The sequence below is a fragment of the Epinephelus moara genome, chromosome 10, assembly GCF_006386435.1.
Source record: "Epinephelus moara isolate mb chromosome 10, YSFRI_EMoa_1.0, whole genome shotgun sequence".
NCBI classification, from domain to species: Eukaryota; Metazoa; Chordata; class Actinopteri; order Perciformes; family Serranidae; genus Epinephelus; species Epinephelus moara.
The window spans coordinates 26275010-26290002 of record NC_065515.1 but is presented as its reverse complement, the minus strand read 5'-3'; the positions used below and the strand labels follow the sequence as shown (position 1 = coordinate 26290002).

The window sequence follows — 14993 nt, the reverse complement described above, 5'->3', positions numbered from 1 at the left end:
TTCAGTTATGACATGCATCTTAAAAGTGTTACTGCATTGTGAGAAGGTTTACATATTTCTTAAGCAGTGATAGAAAGTGTTTTGACAGTTTTTATTAAGGATGTACTGCTGCTGCTCATTTTGTAGGACTAACACACATTTTCTGCAAAAACTGAATGTAAATGTGACAAAGGAGTTTCTGCAATTCAGCCACTATAGCTAAAAACTACAATGACCAATGTCAAAAAAGCATATACTTCGCATAGCAAATAGTTTCCTGAAGCTGTTATATTACACAAACCAATTTACTGTCTAGTTATAAAGAGGTATTGTGGATAAAGTAATGTATGTGAGGGTCATTATCACTGTTAACAACCTACAGACCATTTATCCAGTGCTGAAATACTTCAAAACATCAGCATGTGTGATTTTTAAAGCAAGTGTTTTCAGCAAACACCAATGTAATTATGAAAAATGGACCAATGCCTGTAAACAGTCCTCACCTGTTACACTCTTGTTTAAAAGGTTGGCAGTTGGTGAGGTCGCTTGCTGCCACAATTACTGAAAATGGAACACTGCCCACTGTGATTACTGGATTTTTTAATCAGCAGAGGTAACCCACCATTCACAGGAGGGGAACTGAGCCAGAAAGGTGTGATGAGTGTGTAGTGGGGCAGAGAGAGCATGTGTGTGTTTGTATGCTTGGGGTAAAGGATGAAAATCAGAATAAGAGTGGTGGTGAGACTGAAGTGTGAGGTGCTAAGCAGTGTTAAAGGACTGATGCTGGAAATTTAAAAGGCTGTAACGAAAGATGTGAACGTAGAGGTCAGATTATTATTCTGACACAAGGCTTTTCAGGAGCTGCAAAATAGCTCCGCAAGTTTACTTCTGATCTGCTTTGTGTTAGTTTCAGTGATAGGAAAGGGTTTACATATAAAACCAGAACAATTCAAGGAGAGTGGAGGCTTGGGAGTTTTTAGCGGCTTTAAAAAAGTGAGTCAATGACTGGGTGAGAAAAGACTTGAGAAATAACTGTATGAAATGTGTACTGTATGCATAGTTGTGGTTTGCATATGGGTTTAAGAGAGAGGCGTAAAAGAGGTCTAGATGCTAGGGTCCCAGACTAAGAATTTTCCTAGTTGACCAATAGTCGTCATTTAGGGCCATCAGTTGACTAGTCACCTGCATGTTTATGGTATTAATTCAGTCATTAAATTATATATTTTGGGCGGGGCAAAACACAATGGTTTGAGTTGAAGGTGAAGAAAGAATAGTATCAGTAACATTGTTAACACTGTGCTACATTACAGAGAAATACAAACCGCCCTAATGAACCTTCATTAATATAGGCCTATATTTCATCTACAAGTGCACGTCAGACACTGAGCGAGCCGCCTGTTAATAACGCTGTCGGTAATGATTGTGCTAAGTGGCTAATGGGCATGTAGCTAATTACATTTTTTTAGATGATATGTCATGTTTGGAGTCGACGAATGATAGGCAAATGTTTGCCTGCAGAGTTTACATGTCACCTTGGGTTTGTCCTTCACCTTCTCAAAATGATCCCACACTTTGGATTTCCTGCCCGACATGTTATTAACTAGCCTGCGTAATAACCGCAGGTACCAGCCCTGGAAATTAACGTGAGTTCTGTCTGACTGCTGAGTGTGGCCACTTCCTGTGTAGGGTTGGGTCAGTATGAGAAAAAAAAAAAAACGGTCAGGTTTTTGTGAAAAACCGCATCAAGTCGGTAATACCGGATTTTCACCACTTGGGGGCGCAGTTGACTCATTTAAAATAAAAAAGACCATAGGACAACAGAGTGACAGGTAACACGTTGTTTCTTTTATTCCTTACAAATAAATTTTGCAGCTTACTCAATCAGTGCAAACAAGCGTTGCGTCCTTCGTCTGGCTCAAAGCCAAAGTGTTGCAATATTGGCACATTCTTTGATTTCTTCAAGACTAAATTGTCCGCCATTATCGACTCCCCGTCACTGTTAAACAAACTCCAGGCTACAGTACAGGCCTCGGTGCATGCGCACTCGCACCCACTAGCTCAGTCCCCGCCCCACCCCCAACCCCCTTCTCTCTCCTGCTCGCCGTGCGCTTGGCAAAGAGGCAGACACAGGCTGTAAATGACGTATGCGGTCCGGTCAGTCTCAAAAAAAAAAAAAAAAAAAAACCAGTCCAAGACGGAGTACCGAACCAAATTGGTATTACCGAGAACCGACCCAACCCTATTCCTGTCTGTCTTTTGAAATTAAATTCCAGCATGATCCAGTCATATAGGTTTTGATTCACAGTGACAAGGCACAGCTCCTAAAAGACTGTCACTTTTTTGTTTTGTGAAAATTGAAACCAATGAAATCTTGACAAATAATGACCTTTCTGGTCGACTAACGTATGGTTGACTATTAGTGAGAAGCCCCATTAGATCGGGGTGGGAATCACCAGAGGATCCACGATACGATATTATCACAATACTTAAGTCACGATACAATATTATTGGGATTGAATATATTGGGATTTATTACGATGCTATGCTGTACCAAATTTCCCCCCACCCCTACTATTAGATGCTGAGGGCTTTGAGTAAATGATAAACTGATGATTTGGGGAAAGACCATGCCCCAAATATTAACACTGATGAAAGTAGCATCCTATTTGTTTAAGGTGATCCATTACCAAGCTACCACAACTATGTCTTGCAGTCATTTTGTCTTTTTACAACAAGTCAGTGCCTTGTTCAGTTGCCTTTTTAAAACAGCTTTTTAGGACTGAGCCTTTGAAGGCCACATTCAGATTGAAATAAAACAAAACACATGCTCTTTAGTCAGACAGCTGTGTTGGCACAGTCTGGGTGCCATTTAAAAAATTGGAATTTTATAGTGAAGCAGTCCAGGTAAAATACCTCACAGCACCTACCTTGATAATTCCAATGCCATGCTAACTTTCCAGAGTAGTTAAATCCAAGCTCAAAGCAGTATCAAGAGCTATGCAGTGTCGGTGCATCTGATGAGCATTCATACTTGGTTTGGATTTCATCTTCCAACTAATGCCAAAAGATTGTTGTAGTTGGTTTGAAATGGGCTTACTGTAGCTATAATTGGTATATAACAATGACCAGGTTGGCAGAGTTTGGAAGTCTTCTTATAAGGAATCAGCAGAGTTGTAGGGTGCTTTATAAATATCATGAGCAAGATGTTCAGTAGCAGAGTTGAAACTGGTCTGACATACCATAAAATTCACTGGCATTTCGCAGGGCTTTACATATTAATCTCCCACGTAACCAGTGTTTTCTCAAAGATAAGTCACAGAACAGAGCAGAACTGCTAGAGGTCAGTCTTTCCACTTCTGTCTTATCACAAAACTTTCCATATGGCTGTATCTACAGACCGGCTCCTATTTGCAATTTTTATTAAGATGATTTTCAAAGAGGTGATCAAAGAGCCCTTTGAAGATTCTCAAAGTAATAAGTCTGATTGGGATAGGGCAAGGACATGTGTGGGTATGTGTGTGTGTGTGCACATGCCTATAAAGGGTGTGAGTGTGTATACCAGCATCAGCGTGTGTATGAAGCAAGTCAATGCTTGTATTTAGTATTCATCACAAGGTGAATCTGTAAGTCATTTCATCAGATTAGTGGACTGGTGGTTAAGTCTCATTATGTCTAATCAAGGTCAGACGCTTTGAGTTCTCCAACTTTCTCAGCCGCATTGATCCTCACAGCTGTCTGTGTGTTTGCATGCATGCGGCAAAATGTGTGCATGTTTTAAATGTGTAGTTCCATTAGGTGAGTAATTGAAGTACTGCTAGAGCTGAGCAATATAGGAAAACAATATTCTATTGAGGTATACACAGTTTTAAAATATGATACCGACAGATCCTCCAGTGAATTCAGTTTCTGAAAACTGAAGTTGCTTCATTAGCTGATGCAAAAGTTTTGTAAATCCAATATTGCCAAGAGCAGATATTAAAAGGATAAATGGTGATAAATTCTCAGATCCCAGACAACCATGAGAGACAAATTAAAGTAAAAAACAACCAACTTGTTCTCAGCCCTAGGTCGTCAAAACCATCAATTTGGCACACCCTTGGTATCTCGTAGCCACAGATAGCTTACCCTTTAAGCAGGATTTATACGTGTGTGTCAGCTCTATGCAGAGACTTTACCATAGCCTACGCACGTGGCCTAAACCTTAGTGAGCATTTATACTTGTGCAGTGGTGTGTCAGTGTCACTCTGCAGTTACACCTGCAAAACACTGGTCGGCGGCGGGGTTTCTGTGAAAGGCTGTAAAGTTTAGTCGATTCAAAACACACCCAAAACACACATTACACATGGCTTAATAGTGACAGTTTCAAACACAAGTACACAAATAGGCTTCACTGTAACTCACAGCATTCACAGACAAAGCATTTGTCTTTTGCTGGACACATTTCCCCCACAAATAGAACATGCTAATGTGTTTAGCACAAGACTATGGCATTTTGAATCGTATAAATTAGCCTAGTGGCTAGCAGACTTTTCCCCTGCTCATATGAATTCAGGGAAAACAGCATCATTTAACAAAGGTAACGCCACAAAGTTTGGCTCCATTACAACTTACAAGGTTCACCAACAAAACAGCTGTCTTATACTCATAACGTTTTCCAAACAAATATAACATGCTAACGTCATTAGCACAAGCCTATGGCATTTTACATTGTGTAATTTAGCCTTGTGACCAGCAGAGATTTCCTCTACTCATATGAAGCCAGGATAAATTACACACAAGACTTTAAATGCTATTTTGTGGAGGCTTTATTATCTTCACAATTTATTGTTTCTAATCTGTGAAATTAAAGTAAACAAAAACTTTGTTTCCACTGAGGGAAATGGCTTCAGCTTACAAAAATAGACAGGAAGTCTGCGTCACCAGGATGCGTAGTTAAATTCCTTGGGAGGTGCATGTCAGGCTACAGCATAGGCTCTATGTCTCGCAGAGCCTCACCATAGGTATGTCCTCAATTCAAACCAGAAGTATAAATTCCACTGTAGTGTCTTCATGTGACACACAGCTGAAACACATTGTAACATATGGATAATAGTGTGAAATGGTCCTGGTCAGGTTTAGACATACATTGAAGTTAAGTGAAAGCGGATGCCTTTGGCATTAAGAACACACACTGAGGGGCATGACAAAGCGTCTATACTTGATAACTTGGGGATGACAGCGGGCTGGAAATGTAATACGAAGGTGTTGGGCTACCACAATCTACCAGAGCAGCTTTCATGGTCTTGGGTATATCTTGGGCAAGTCTTTTCCAAAATATATTCCTTCCTTTGGTGTTTTGATGATGGCGATGGAGAGCACCGTGTAACATGTCAGCCCATATTCTCTAAGGGTGTCGTACCACTCAGTGACTCCTTGTTAAAATCACAGAGAACAGTCTATGTTTCATTCCCTTGCTATGTCCTTACACCCTCTGAATCTCTATCTACCAGCCTACCATCTTGTATCACATCCTTCTCTCTGTGCTCTCGGTCTTCCCTGCTGTACGTCCTCTACTTTCTGATCTGAGTTCAGTTTAAGTAATGCCTTTGATTGAATTGATTTCCCTGGGAGGGAATCGATGAGCTGATCCCCGAGACCCCTGGTCGACTGCTGATTAACTATGGACCTCAGATGACGCCTCTGAAACTACACACACACACACACACACAGGCTCCTCAGGAGCTGTCTGTAATTACACATCTGAAAATGAATCTGGGCCTAGAGGGGATTCTGGAGAAAATGCTCAATCAGGTGATGCATGTGTCTGCACACAATGTTCTTCACTGATCCAAAGTGCAGACTTCATCCCTCAAAAGTAGTTGCAGAAGCATCATCATTAGTAGTAATATGAGTACCATAGAGTCTCTACATTGCTGAACAGATGCCAGTAGTTTATTGAAATAAACAAGCCTGGACTGGGTGTGGTTGGTTTATCATTTTCCAAACTCAAAACAGTGTCAAAAAGTTCATTAACATTTTTACTTAAACAAAAACACACTTACAGCTTGCAAACTTGGATAAGTTGGCAGTGTAAAGTTTTTTTAGTGCAGGAACTATGCTTAAATTATTTAATCAAGTGTCTTAAAAGCAGTAACACAAACACACAGGAAACAAAATCAAGATTTTATGCCTCTGTGCTGGTGATAGCGATGGCCAGAGGCATTATGTTTTTGGGTTGTCTGTCCGTTCATATGTCTGGCCATCTGTCCATCGTATTCATATATATCTCAAGGATGCCTTAAGGGAATTTCTTAAGATATGGCACAAACGTCCACTTGTATTTAACGATGAACTGTTGACATTTTGGTCTAGGTCAGATGAACTTGTCTGTCTCATTCTTGTGTGTGTATTATCTAGAAAACACCTTAAATGACATTTTTTCAGCAAATTTGGCACAGACGTCCACTTTGACTTAAGAGTGAAGTGAGAAATTGGTCACCGAAGGACAAAGATCAAGGTCACTGTGACCTTGCGTCCATCTCATGCAAATCTCAAGAGCACTTTGAGGGAAATTTTTCATCTTTGGCACAAACGTCCACTTGGGCTCAAGGATGAACTGATTAGAATGTAGTGATCAAAGGTCGAAGTCACTGTAACCTCACAAAACGTGTTCTTGGCCATCATTCAAGAATTCATGTGCTAATTATGACCAAATTTCACACAAATGTCAAACAGGATAAAGAGGATAAAGATGTGTACGAAGCATCAACGTTTTTTCAGACATGAATGTAAACTGTAAGTGCAACTTGAACTGGTTTGCAGAGACATAAAACCTCAAGGCGGTACTCTGGTTGTTTTCTTTTTTTGTTTTTTGTTTTTTTAATTTTGGTGAGGCAGACTTTTTTATTTCTGTGAGGTTGAGCACCACTTTTCACTTACCTTTGTTTTACACCAGAAAAAAGTTATACGCAAATGAGTATTCATTCAAACTTCTTAAGCACTCTCGTTGTTGTTTCACCACTCAATGATTCATTTTAAGGGTGCTTGTTACTAATCCAGGAAATTGTACTTGATAACTAAACGTTGAGGAATTACACACAATTATCTCTTTTCAAAGAAATGATTCATCATCGACTACCATAAGGTCATCTGTATATTTTCACATAATTGTTGAATTTACATAATGTGCCACGCTGTGGGGTGCCCATGATCATAATCCATGTGCCAGAAATCAAAGCTCTGTTTTTCTGGGGTCTAGACATTACAAAGTCAGCATCCATTTACTCTGAGTGGCATCAGCAAGATCCTGCAGTTTGACAATCAGTGCTGATTAGAGGAGCTGCTTCGACTCTCTCAAGCGTTGTTTGAAATCCATCTCTATGCGTGCACGCTCCTTTGGCTCTGCTGCTGCATATCTACACTCCAGGCAATAAAAAGAGCCCTTCTCTTCACCCAAGTGTCTCTGTGTAGATAAATGTTGTTGAATTGCAGCGTCAAGACACTCAGCCAACCTCACTTAGCCACATGTTGGACCAATATGTGACACTGTCTTTGCAGTCCTCCCACCAGTTCAAGTGATGCTTCAAAATGTTGGATGTAGAGCGAAAACTGTTCCATAGTGCTTAAGCTTCATGTTTTTTTGGAGGATGTTTTATTTTCATAACATAAAAGTCTTGTGTCATCAACATAAGAAATCTAATTATAACCTACTCAGGCATATGTCATACTTGGAGGCATGCTGACAAAGGCTGTGTTGAAAAGCCTCCAAACTCATTGTGAAACATAAAGGAGGAAAAAAAAGACAAACAAAAATTAGAATTTTTGATAACTTCAGAAGTCAAGTAATCTCAAGTCACACATGGTAGAGCATTTTGAGATAAAACCGAGACAACAACAGTCTCACTATCCCCTTTGGGTCTGCTATTATAATATGAAAGCAGTTAGATTTTTATTTATTCAAAAGAATGATGGACCATTTGGCTCTTTGATAGGAGGACTGGTATTCATTACATTTATGTTGAAAATTGTACTATAACAGACACTTAACTCTTGTAGGGCCCTGAGCTCATCACCTTTACATTCCAAAAATAGCACTCCTACATTTGCTTAAGACAGAGTCAAATAAGTAAGGAAATGTAATGAACATAATATTACACCTTAGTAAATGTTGATGTGTGTAGGAGTTTCTACTGATCATCTGATTAGATCTTTTCACCAACTCATCCAACACTGCAGGGCATTAAAAGTACCATGATTTCAAACTTTGCTGCTTAATTTCACTCCATTTGATGAAACCCATTCATCTAAAGACACAAACTGTCAAAGCAGAGCCTCTCATCACAGCATGACTTCTCTCCCACTTTGTGTAGCCTTGATTTATAGTGCTCATATCGAATCATTACTGACTTCTTCCGTTTCTTTTTCATGTGGTAATTGAAGCACCACTGAGGAGAAAACTATCGCAAAAATATTGAAAGTGGGCAACTGCTACTAGCCACGGTACTGCTTCGTCAAGCAAGCAGAGCAGAGCAGACCCTATTAAGCGTTATGAGCAATTGATTGAGGCCCCTTGGTCAAACATTGTGTGCCAACAAATAGTGACAAAATAAAAAGCCCAGAGATGGGCAAAATAGAGGCTAAGTAATTTACTGCCCCTTACAAAACTCCCAGGATTCTGTGGTTATAAAAAACTCATCCATAGCGTCAGGGGGTAATAGACAGTTACTACTGTCTTGTGCTTTAGCTAATATTTACAATTCACAAGTTGGTTCAGAGCCAGTCAACTGTGCAATCAGGGATCAGCGCGCCTTGGCCCCGCCCCTGCCTGCCACCCGGTTCACAATGCACCGAACCCTGAATCCTGTCCCTGTGGGTGGTGGGCCCACAGGGCGATAGCTCCATATTATCTATTTGGGTTGAGCCAGACCAGGCGCCATGGTCCAAGGCCCGGCCAACAAATGCTTGCTGGCAAGCCCCCTCCCAGGTCTGGCTCCAGGGTGAGACCCAGGTGTCCCCAGGTCCTCAAAGTCTGAATATGCCATTTCATCAAGGTTTTCTTGACCCACTGGTCAAGCAGGTCCCACTGGTAGGAGGCCCCAGGGCAGACCCAGAACACACTGAGAGGACTACATATCTCATCTGGCCTGGGAACGCCTTGGGGTCCCCCAGGAGGAGCTGGAAAGCTTGGCTTGGGAGAGGGACACCTGGGATGCTTTACTCGGCCTGCTGCCCCTAAGACCTGGCTCCGGATAAGCAGATGAAGATGGATGGATGGATGGATGGACAAGTTGGTACAGTGAGAGAGAGACACATCCAAACCTAGCAATGTCAGTCCACCATTTTGGCTCTGACTAAAATATTTAATAAGCTAGCCACTGGATAGATTTCAATAAAATCAAATACAGACAGTCATGGTCCCTAGAGAATGATGCCCACTGATTTTGGTGACCCTTTATTTAGCAACAGCAGCAGGTCAAATGTTTCACTCATTCAGTGAAATATCTCAACAGTTGCACAATGTGTTTAATGCTAAGTAACAAGCATTAGCACGCTAACATGCTAAACTGAGAAAGAGATTATACCCATTCAAGCATAGCAAAGCTAAATCCAGCATTTAGCACTTAAAAACAGCTTCCCATAGCCATTAACTTTGCTGCAAACATCTGATAACTGTTGAATTTATTTTGATAATTAACTTTGTTTTCAACAATTTAATTTTAATGTGTCATTTGTTGGTGATGAGCAGCTCATTATGGCAAGATAGCCCATTGTACATGTTAATTGTTAACTCCTGTGTTTGTGCATTTATATGAAAAAGTAGCCTAATGAATTTGAACTTGTATAAAATTTCATTTTTTAAAGAGACATCTTATGTTAAATTATTCTGCACTGGCCGAACACATCAGTGTAACATGATGACTGTGAAGCCGGTTGTCCTTTGGTGACAACTAAAGTTGAAACTTAAACTCAAGCTCCCTCCCCGTCCATCTCTTTGTGTCCCTGCTGTCATCAGTTCCACCTGCTCCTGTGTACTAAGGTGGCTTTCTCCTTGTCTTTGTGCACGTAGACAATAGGCAGGTCAGCGTATTATAGCATGGAGGCAGGAGGTTGAGCTAGTTAATTATTTTGGAATATGAACGGGAAGAATCCAGTGAGTTGCATTGTCGGATGGCTTCAATTTCATGCTTGAGGCAGCGGCAGCGCCAGGCGTAATTTCCCAGGTGGCCCCTCCCTCTCTCCGTCTGTCTGTCTCGCTCTCTCTCTTTCTTTACCTGTGGCTCATTCAATCAAGTAGAAAGTCTGTGACCCTGTCATCAAAAAAGACACGTGTAGTAATACAGACACATTCAAACAGATGCACGAAAACATTCAGAAAAAGGCAGAGACACAATCCTTTGTAGGTGTGTGTGTGTGTGTGTGTGAGCATTCTGAGGTCACTCTGATCTTCTACTTCAGTTCGGAGTAGTCTAATTTGTCTCTAGTCTCTTGCTACATGTTCTTTTAATGGAAAGTTCTGTTGCCCTGAGCTGAATTTCACTCACTGGCCACGATATACACACAAGCACCACACACACACACAAGCACAACTGCGCAAACGCAAACACACATCCTGACCTTCCTTAGTTTCAATCACTTGCCTTTTTTACATTTTGGATAGTTTGGTGTGATCCAGGCTGTCAGAATGATCAAACAACATGCAACCGTTTCTCAGCTTGCAGTTCTCAGTGTCAGTTAGTTTCAATCAGCGCGTGAAAATACATTTATACGGTAAAAAAAACGAAGTTCAAAAAGTTTTTTTCCTTTGATTGTCAGCTCTGGTTGAGAGTTACTGGCTCAACCACTGAGAGCCCTGTTTAATCAAGGCAGCAGACTTTGAGTGACCGACACCAAACTCAAGGCTCTGAGTTACTTTGATTGGCTGAGCATTACTGTGACTGCATGCACTTCACACTATATCTTTTTCATGTTGTGAATTATTGCACACTTCAGGTTTGAATTACACACTTATCAGTGAAGGCTGTGATAACTTGACATGCTTCAATTTGAGAAAGGGACCCTGTATTCAGCTGTTCGATAATACGAGGAGGAACATCCGCAATATCCTGTTTCATGTTTGTATGCTGGGGCGGCTACTTTCACAGGATCAGTCGTCTGTACACAGATTTATTTACAGGATGAAGGGCATTTATGGACATTCTGTGGTAAAGGTTTGGCCCATTTTAAACGTTAAAACTACTTGGCTCATTATTTCTCATTGCATTACATCTGATGAAACCCATTTATCTGAAGACACAAACTGTCAAAGCAGAGCCTCTCATCACAGCATGACTTCCCCACTTAGTGTAACTTTCATTTTTAGAGCTCATACCGAATCATTACTGACTCTTGATTTCTTTTTCATATGAAAATGAAAGTGACTGAGGAGAAAACTGTAGCAAATGCAGGTTCAACTAAATTATTCTGAGACAATTTGTTCATGAGTTGTCTCATGTACTATTGATAATCTGTTAAACAAATGCAGAATAAAATAGTTGACTCTCAACTAATAAGTCAATGAAATGTTACAAATACTCTATAAACCATCTGTAGGCAGACTATCCAAATAAAGTGTAACCAAAGATTGTAGTCAGGGTTGAAAGAAGTGCATTAAATGTTTGATAAGAAACAGGATACAAACTGTGGTCTCCGGTGTCAAGGTCACAACAAGCATTTAGAGCTGGGTTGATGTCTAGTATTGCAGGTCTGGTCTGGTGCACAAGCTTTAACTGGTATGATATAATGCAAACCAGTTGAGCCATCATTATGACATGTTCTGGCAAATTAAAAATTAGCCTACATCAGCAACCTGTGCTGACAGCGTCACAGCGCTAAATCCAACTTGTATTGCAGTACTAATAAGCAAAATGACAACGTGATCAACATAATTTATAACAGTCTAACAGAGCCACCAGTGTCTTACAGGCCATGAGCAAAGCATGGTTACATGAAGGTGATCAAATTCCAGTAGACATGGGAGGAGAAAGATGTTTACTGGAAAGTACATGCATTTTTTGGGGTGACAAAAGACAACATGGCAGAGATAGTCTCTCAAGAAAAACTAAAATGGTGCCAATATGGCAACATTTTCAGTTTGAAGCTGACAGTAGAGGTGTCCTTCGTAGCTGCAAGCACTGAGATGCACCATTTTGAGCTGAGTATTACTGGCTGCCCTTTTTCTGTTTATTCCTGTCACTTTAAAAGCGCTGCAATGGATTTCATGGAGTTGAGGAATTATTGATGGCATACCTCCTTATTTCACTACAAAAACCTAAGAAAGGTGGCAGCTGACTGGAGGGAGATAGCCAGGAAGCTTAGAGTTTCTGGTAAATGACAATAACTATATAACATGCTAGGCCACTTGCTGTTGGCGATATTGTATGTCATTTCCAGTAAATAGAACATGGGGGTGGGTGCAATGGCCCAAAAATAATAATTCAATATTTCAAGGTATTTTTGTATAACGATTTTCTTGACGATATGACAAATAAAATATTAGTACAAAAATAAATATTTTATAAGTAATTTAAGAAAATAGAATTGCAACAAAATAAGTGCTATAGTTTTACAGTTTACCTTCAAATATATAATAAATAAAAAATATATATAACAAAAATGATCTAATTTCTTTGGGTTGTGAACAACAACAGTATCTCAGAGTGAGATTCAGATTCTGTATACAATATTAATAGTTCAACAAAATAAATTTGACCACAAATCACACATTTAAGCAGCTCCCAGATACAAAACAATGTACCCTGCGACCTATTGATATAAATCAAAAGGATTTTTCCTTCTCTTTTAGCAAAATCCTAAATGATTGAGTTGGGGGTTTTTTTTCCACCTGGACCTTTATGCTCTGCCATTTCGCCTCTAATCATCACGCTGTAACATGTGACAGGCTGTTGTGCTACCAGAACTATGGCACATTCACATATATGTAGTTTTTCCTTGAGCCGCAAGCGTCATGTAGGTTTACATTACCAAAGGTTTATGACAAGATCACTTGATGACACCGACTCCCGTGTAGGAGCTGCTGAATGAGTTCCTTCTGAGTAGTAACTCGCTAAGAGAGTCTGAGAAGTTTGAGGCTGTTCATAAAACATTCAAGACACCACAGTTTAGTCCACACTACTGAAGCTGCTCCTTTTTTTGAAACCACCGCCAAGTCGGTAATTCCGCTTTCAGTCATGCTTGTTGTTGCTATGAGTAACAGTATGACGTCAGTGTGTCAACTTTGTGTGTGCCATCTTTTGAATGCTTCTGTCTTCAGACTGATCTGGAGCGCACAGCTGGTAGGTGGCCTGTGCTGTTTGTTTACATAACAGAAGTGCTTATTCAATGGATTCTGCAGTGTGACGCAATGCAACATGATAGTCAGACGCTCATTTGCTGCTGGGACACGGTGTCATTATGTTCCATTTGTAAGCAGCTGTTAAGTCCAGTGTGACACCTAGTAGCAAAATTTGATATACTGGCCCAGTCCTGTCTGGCTCTTAATATCAAACTAGTTAGATTTTTTTTACACTGGCCCAACCCTACAAGTGTTGTACTTCAGACCATCCACCCAACCTCCTCCCTCAGACTTTTTGTGGCAGTATAACAACATAACAACTTCATATTGTGTTACAGTACAAAGCAGCTTTGCAGGAGTTGCCGGTGAGGAAAATGTAAACAAAGTTAGCTTTAAGCATTTGAGCAAACAACCAATGCTGTCCACCATTCCAGTTCTTAGTAGTTGTCTCCTGACGCAGTCTCATCATAAAATGACAGATATGTGTGTGTGTGTGTGTGTGTGTGTTTGCTTGTGAAATCTGGCTCATAAATAATTCAAGATACAGTACTGACAATGAGTTTAATGTCACCTCAGAAGTTGCTGGGGAAAAAACATTAAAGGTCATCTCTCTATCTCTTCTCATATTGTAAGTCCATCATCTCGGTCCCTCTTGTGCATTGTTCTGCTTATCTTGCTATCTTGTGGCATCTCATTAACCGCAAAAGTCTTTACCTTGATTTATATCAGTAATAAGTGAAAGTGTATCGATCCCTTAAGGAAGATACAGAATGGCCACCTGACAACAACGTGCACAACAGAAAATACCCCAGACATTAAAAAACACATTTGCACATGCACACACATGCATTTTAGGTGCCATACGGTACTCATTCTACGATAATGGCAAAGAAAAGCTAACCCTAATAACTCCTGTGGGAAATTTCTAATGTACGAGAAACCTTGAACAGTTATTTATCAGAGCCTGTAAGTGGTCATTATCGATGTAACTCCCATAAGCCACACAGAGAAAATCTCATAGTTTAAGCGGTACAGTACGTTTAATGAACCATTTCTGATATCAGAGAACATTAGGACTCCCGTGTTGTTGTTGTGTTGACTTGAAACAGCTGTTTACAGCAAACTTGCCTCCTTGTTTACACTGTATGTGGCAATCAAACAGAAAAAAGCACCTACGCAGCATCAGTCACCGTGTGATTTTTTTCCGTCAATTCCATTCTTCCGTTCAATTAGTGACCCTTGCTCTTGGCTGGTTACGATTGATTGGTGGTCAATATGTTGTTGCTCTCAGAGGACGTCTTGTGGAGCTGGAACAGCCTGATGGGATTGCTTTTGTGTTTTGGTCGTGCTTGTAAGACCCATGCATAATTACAATTATGTTTTCATCTTTTCTTTTTCCGTGTTCATTTAGCCGGACTAAAAAATGTCAGCCTTTTTTTTTTTTTTATTTCAGTTTGATTTCCTTCTCATACTCTTAACTTGCATCATCTGATCACAGATGTAGTGTCTACGCAGACTCAGGAGACAGAACAGGTGTGATGAAAACAGCCTTTATTGGGTCAGCAGGCAGGTTAGCAACAAGAAAGCATCAGACAGTACTACAGGCTACAGCAGGAAGAAAGTAATAAAAAGGCAGCAGATGGTCATAAGAACAGCACAAGGAGAACAATTAGAGCTTTCTTACAAAATAAATTTGATATTTTGT

The 14993-nt window shown here is 40.3% G+C and overlaps 1 protein-coding gene across 5 annotated transcripts in view; it reads left to right on the top strand.

Annotated features, from left to right (window-relative positions):
* lrp8 (low density lipoprotein receptor-related protein 8, apolipoprotein e receptor) overlaps positions 1–14993 on the top strand; it is a 267040-nt gene that overhangs the window by 104731 nt on the left and 147316 nt on the right. The gene's annotated exons all lie outside the window — the stretch shown is intronic.